The sequence below is a fragment of the Nerophis ophidion genome, linkage group LG04 (assembly GCF_033978795.1).
Source record: "Nerophis ophidion isolate RoL-2023_Sa linkage group LG04, RoL_Noph_v1.0, whole genome shotgun sequence".
NCBI classification, from domain to species: domain Eukaryota; kingdom Metazoa; phylum Chordata; class Actinopteri; order Syngnathiformes; family Syngnathidae; genus Nerophis; species Nerophis ophidion.
In genome coordinates, this window is record NC_084614.1 from 4609722 (window position 1) to 4616694 (window position 6973).

Consider the following 6973-nt stretch of genomic DNA (forward strand, 5'->3'; position numbering starts at 1 on the left):
TGTGTGTGCGGGCGTTACACACACACACACACACACACACACACACACACACAAACACACACACACACACACACACACACACACACACACACACACACACAAACACACTGGTTATCATTTGGAATGGTGACCAAGTTTTTAATCATGACTTGTGGGGACCAGCACAGTGGGCACTACAGGTTGTGGAGGCATAAAAAAACGAGGTAAAATGGCCACTGCCTAGTTAACTCATACACGTCTTTAAATCTCTGGATTGATGAAGTAATGTGCTGTTCATACTTACTGGGGACCCTAGGGAAAAGAGTTCATATGGTTCATGGGGACCAAATTGTCAAGTTCAAACACTGATGACATCTATTAAACAAGACAAGAAGCAAAGAATCGAAACAGAGACAGAATTCAATTTGGCTCAGTGAGGAGAAACGTATACGTTTGTACCCCTGTGCAGTGTCATTAGGCTTTGCCAAAAGATTGTACGCCTCCTGCTTTTGTTTGGACCTTCCCTGACCACGTGGCAACAGCTGTTTTCTAAGGGACGGGGTGGTTAACAGCCATCGCCTTTAAATTACAAAAAAGTTTAAAAGAAGAGGTCGGTTATAAAAATAAAAGTCGTAGAAAAACAGAAAAAAGAGGTTCATAAAAGAGTTCAAAAGAGCGGTGGCTGGAGGAGAGTCAGGCCCTGCTTCCTCTCCGCTTTGTAGGTCTTGGGTCAGGGCAATATCGTTCTGTTGATTACAATACATGAAAAAATGTATTGATACGCTGCCCGGATCATATTATGTTTAGGTTTTTGAGTCTTTTTGTATTATGTTCTGTTAGTGTTTGACTTCTTTAGTTCCTGGTTCTACTTGTTTAAGTCAGGGTCCACGTTAATCAATTCAGAGGTCCCCTAGAGCGATGTCCCCATACCGTCAGAGGTCCCCTAAAGGTGACTGTGTAAACAGAGCGATGTCCCCATACCGTCAGAGGTCCCCTAGAGCGATGTCCCCATACCGTCAGAAGTCCTCTAAAGTTGACTGTGTACGGTATGCTCACCCCATACCGTCAGAGGTCCCCTAGAGCGAAGTCCCCATACCGTCAGAGGTCCCCTAAAGGCGAATGTGTAAACAGAGCGATGTCCCCATACCGTCCGAGGTCCCCTAGAGCGATGTCCCCATACTGTCAGAGGTCCCCTAAAGGTGACTGTGTAAACAGAGCGATGTCTCCATACCGTCAGAGGTCCCCTAGAGCGATGTCCCCATACCGTCAGAAGTCCTCTAAAGTTGACTGTGTAAACAGAGCAGTGTCCCCATACCATCCGAGGTCCCCTAGAGCGACGCCCCCATACTGTCAGAGGTCCCTTAAAGGTGACTGTGTGAACAGAGCGATGTCCCCATACCGTCAGAGGTCCCCTAAAGGTGACTGTGTAAACAGAGCGATGTCCCCATACCGTCCGAGGTCCCCTAGAGCGATTTCCCCATCCTGTCAGAGGTCCCCTAAAGGTGACTGTGTAAACAAAGCGATGTCCCCATACCGTCAGAGGTCCTCATACCGTCCGAAGTTCCCTAAAGGTGACTGTGTGAACAGAGCGATGTCCCCATACCGTCAGAGGTCCCCTAAAGGCGACTGTGTAAACAGAGCGATGTCCCCATACCGTCCGAGGTCCCCTAGAGCGATTTCCCCATCCTGTCAGAGGTCCCCTAAAGGTGACTGTGTAAACAAAGCAATGTCCCCATACCGTCAGAGGTCCTCATACCGTCCGAAGTTCCCTAAAGGTGACTGTGTGAACAAAGCGATGTCCCCATACCGTCAGAGGTCCCCTAAAGGCGACTGTGTAAACAGAGCGATGTCCCTATACCGTCCGAGGTCCCCTAGAGCGATGTCCCCATACTGTCAGAGGTCCCCTAAAGGTGACTGTGTAAACAGAGCAATGTCCCCATACCGTCAGAAGTCCTCTAAAGTTGACTGTGTAAACAGAGCAGTGTCCCCATACCATCCGAGGTCCCCTAGAGCGAAGTCCCCATACCGTCAGAGGTCCCCTAAAGGTGACTGTGTAAACAGAGCGATGTCCCCATACCGTCAGAGGTCCCCTAGAGCGAAGTCCCCATACCGTCAGAGGTCCCTTAAAGGCGACTGTGTAAACAGAGCGATGTCCCCATACCGTCCGAGGTCCCCTAGAGCAAAGTCCCCATACCGTCAGAGGTCCCCTAAAGGTGACTGTGTAAACAGAGCGATGTCCCCATACCGTCAGAGGTCCCCCTAGAGCGATGTCCCCATACTGTCAGAAGTCCTCTAAAGTTGACTGTGTAAACAGAGCAGTGTCCCCATACCGTCCGATGTCCCCCTAGAGCGATGCACCCATACTGTCAGAGGTCCCCTAAAGGTGACTGTGTGAACAGAGCGATGTCCCCATACCGTCAGAGGTCCCCTAAAGGTGACTGTGTAAACAGAGCGATGTCCCCATACATTCCGAGGTCCCCTAGAGCGATTACCCCATCCTGTCAGAGGTCCCCTAAAGGTGATTGTGTAAACGAAGCGATGTCCCCATACCGTCAGAGGTCCTCATACCGTCCGAAGTTCCCTAAAGGTGAGTGTGTGAACAGAGCGATGTCCCCATACCGTCAGAGGTGCCCTAAAGGCGACTGTGTAAACAGAGCGATGTCCCCATACCGTCCGAGGTCCCCTAGAGTGATGCCCCCATACTGTCAGAGGTCCCCTAAAGGTGACTGTGTAAACAAAGCGATGTCCCCATACCGTCAGAGGTCCTCATACCGTCCGAAGTTCCCTAAAGGTGACTGTGTGAACAGAGCGATGTCCCCATACCGTCAGAGGTCCCCTAAAGGTGACTGTGTAAACAGAGCGATGTCCCCATACCGTCCGAGGTCCCCTAGAGCGATGTCCCCATACTGTCAGAGGTCCCCTAAAGGTGACTGTGTAAACAGAGCGATGTCCCCATACCGTCAGAGGTCCCCTAGAGCGATGTCCCCATACCATCAGAAGTCCTCTAAAGTTGACTGTGTAAACAGAGCAGTGTCCCCATACCATCCGAGGTCCCCTAGAGCGATGCCCCCATACTGTCAGAGGTCCCCTAAAGGTGACTGTGTGAACAGAGCGATGTCCCCATACCGTCAGAGGTCCCCTAAAGGTGACTGTGTAAACAGAGCGATGTCCCCATACCGTCCGAGGTCCCCTAGAGCGATTTCCCCATACTGTCAGAGGTCCCCTAAAGGTGACTGTAAACAAAGCGATATCCCCATACCGTCAGAGGTCCTCATACCGTCCGAAGTTCCCTAAAGGTGACTGTGTGAACAGAGCGATGTCCCCATACCGTCAGAGGTGCCCTAAAGGTGACTGTGTAAACAGAGCGATGTCCCAATACCATCAGAGGTCCCCTAGAGCGATGTCCCCATACCGTCCAAGGTCCCCTAAAGGTGACTGTGTAAATACAGCGATGTCCCCATACCGTCCGAGGTCCCCTAAAGGTGACTGTGTAAATAGAGCGATGTCCCCATTCCTTCAGAGGTCCCCTAGAGCGATGTCCCCATACATCAGAGGTCCCCTAGAGCGATGTTCCCATACCGTCCGAAGTTCCCTAAAAGTGACTGTGTAAACAAAGCGATGTCCCCATACCGTCAGAGGTCCCCATACCGTCCGAAGTTCCCTAAAGGTGACTGTGTAAACAGAGCAGTGTCCCCATACCGTCCGAGGTCTCCTAGAGCGATGACCCCATACATCAGAGGTCCCCTAGAGCGATGTCCCCATACCGTCAGAGGTCCCCTAAAGGTGACTGTGTAAACAGAGCGATGTCCCCATACCGTCCGAGGTCCCCTAGAGCGATTTCCCCATACTGTCAGAGGTCCCCTAAAGGTGACTGTAAACAAAGCGATATCCCCATACCGTCAGAGGTCCTCATACCGTCCGAAGTTCCCTAAAGGTGACTGTGTGAACAGAGCGATGTCCCCATACCGTCAGAGGTCCCCTAAAGGTGACTGTGTAAACAGAGCGATGTCCCCATACTATCAGAGGTCCCCTAGAGCGATGTCCCCATACCGTCCAAGGTCCCCTAAAGGTGACTGTGTAAATACAGCGATGTCCCCATACCGTCCGAGGTCCCCTAAAGGTGACTGTGTAAACAGAGCGATGTCCCCATACATCAGAGGTCCCCTAGAGCGATGTTCCCATACCGTCCGAAGTTCCCTAAAAGTGACTGTGTAAACAAAGCGATGTCCCCATACCGTCAGAGGTCCCCATACCGTCCGAAGTTCCCTAAAGGTGACTGTGTAAACAGAGCAGTGTCCCCAAACCGTCTGAGGTCTCCTAGAGCGATGACCCCATACACCAGAGGTCCCCTAGACGGTGTCCCCATACCGTGCGAAGTTCCCTAAATGTGACTGTGTAAACAAAGCGATGTCCCCATATCGTCAGAAGTCCCCTAAAGGTGAATGTGTAAACGGAGCAATGTCCCCATACCGTCAGAGGTCCCCTAGAGCGATGACCCCATACATCAGAGGTCCCCTAGAGCGATGTCCCCATACCGTCCGAAGTTCCCTAAAGGTGACTGTGTAAACAAATCGATGTCCCCATACCGTCAGAGGTCCCCATACCGTCCGAAGTTCCCTAAAGGTGACTGTGTAAACACAGCGATGTCCCCATTAAATCAGCCAGAACACACACACACACACACACACACACACACACACACACACACACACACACAGAAAAAGGACAGGGCGGCTGACAGACGCGTACTTGTCCAGAATAACAATGAGACTAATGGCAAACAGATGGCAGCGCCCCCCTTCAAAATAAAAGTTCCCCTGTGACAAAATGGTCATAGTGAGACATCTTAGCTTCAATTGAACATCTCTGCAATAACAAAAATAGATTTAGTGGCACTTTCCTCAATTCAGGCAACGGCGACGTCCCATTTGCTTTGAATATTTAAATATATGAATAATTTATCTATTTATTGGAAATATTTCTGTGTGTACCTTAAAATGCAAAATATATGAGGCAGGGAAAGAAAAAAAAAATAGTTTGAAGACATTAATAATTCCTGTCTTCTGCAGCTCAGGCGGCAGGAGAAGGTAACTCATGCTAAAGCTATCCTGTAAAATTGAAAATTGATGAAAAATTAAAATGCTGATTAAAATAATTTCCTGAATAGATCACCTGATAAATAGTTCCACATTTTGACATAACAAGATGGTTCAAAGATGTCTCTGACGGTGTCAATGACAGCTGCGCATTATTATCCTTAATTAAAGGCAGATTTTCTGCAATAAAAAGTGACTTTTTAATTGTTTGACGTGGAAATAAAGGAGCGATCCTGCCCTCTAGCGGATATTTTGGGCGCTGCAGGCCTTGTCATTTATTAAAGTTAAAGTTATTATTATTAGTTGTCATTTAAACGTCTCAATGATCTTCTTATACGCCATAAAACGTGACATCTACGTGGGACAACGCGAAAAGTCGTGTGGTGGATTGTTTTAAGTCGATATTGAAATTAAAACATGTCTAAAAATGCTCCGTTGTTTCATGTACCGGCCTAGCACGGTCACGTGACGGACCTGTAAGCCCCGCCCACCCCGCTGATGATTTATTTTTACCTTTATTTTTTTTTTTTTTTTTGACGCTGGCGTATTTACCGAACAGTGCTTACTAGTCTTAACTTATATTCTTTTAGGTCGATATTAAAGTTAAAATATATTTTTAAAAAATGCTATATTGTTGAGTTTACCGGCGTACATGATCACGTGACCAACAATATCGACCCCGCCCACCCGGCTGATGAGCGTTTATTTATTTATTTATTTATTTTAATTCGACAACTCATGGTGTGTTTACACAACAGTTCATATTAGTCTTATTTTAAATAATTTTTGGTCGATATTCCAGTTAAAATACTTTTTTATATTGTTCAGTTTACCCGGCGTAGTTTGGTCACGTGACCCACCCCGCTGACGACCGTTTACTTATTTTTTTATTTTTTATTTTTTTACACTTGCCGGCGTATTTACACAACAGTACATACTAGTCCTATTTTAGATGATTTTAAATAAAGTTTTTTAAATTTTTTATATCGTTTAGTTTTTACCGGCATAGCTTGGTCACGTGCCCAACAAAATAGACCCCGCCCCCGTGTTGATGACAGCTTATTTATTCATTTATTTTTTTTTCTACACTAGCTGGTGTATTTATTTACACAACAGTACATACTAGTATTATTTTAAATGATTTTAGGTCGATATTGAAGTTAAAATATGTATATTTTTATATTGTTTAGTTTACCGGCGCAGCATGGTCACGTGACCAACAATATAAACCCCGCCCACCCCGCCATTGACCGTTTACCTATTTTATTTTTTATTTTTTTTTTATTTCTTTACACTTGCTGGCGTAATTACAGCAAGATAATCTTTTATTCATCCCACTGTGGGAAAATTTTGCAGGTATACTCATGAGCGTTGAATATTTCCTTACTTGACGAATGATTCCTGTTAGCATGCTAATGTTAATATGCTAACTTTTTTCAGCTACTTCTGTAGATATACACCTCAGTCATATTTTGGTACTTGATGCATGCTAACGTTAGCAGGTTAGCATTTAAAAAAAAATCAGATACACAGCTTAGAGTGACATATTTTGGTGCCTGACACATTTTACAGTTAGCATTTTAGCATGCTAACATTAACATGCCTGATTTTGTTGTAGCTAAGATGATATTTTATTCATCCCACAGTGCGGAAATTTAGCAGGTACACACCTGAGCCTCAAATATTTTGTTACTTGACGAATGATACCTGTTAGCATGCTAATGTTAATATGCTAAATTTTTTCAGCTACTTCTGTAGATATACACCTCAGTCCTATTTTGGTACTTGATGCGTGGCCAGCATTTTTAAACATTGTTTTTCAGGTACGCACCTCAGAGTTACATATTTTGTTACTCAACGCATGTTATAGTTAGCATTTTAGCATGCTAACATTAACA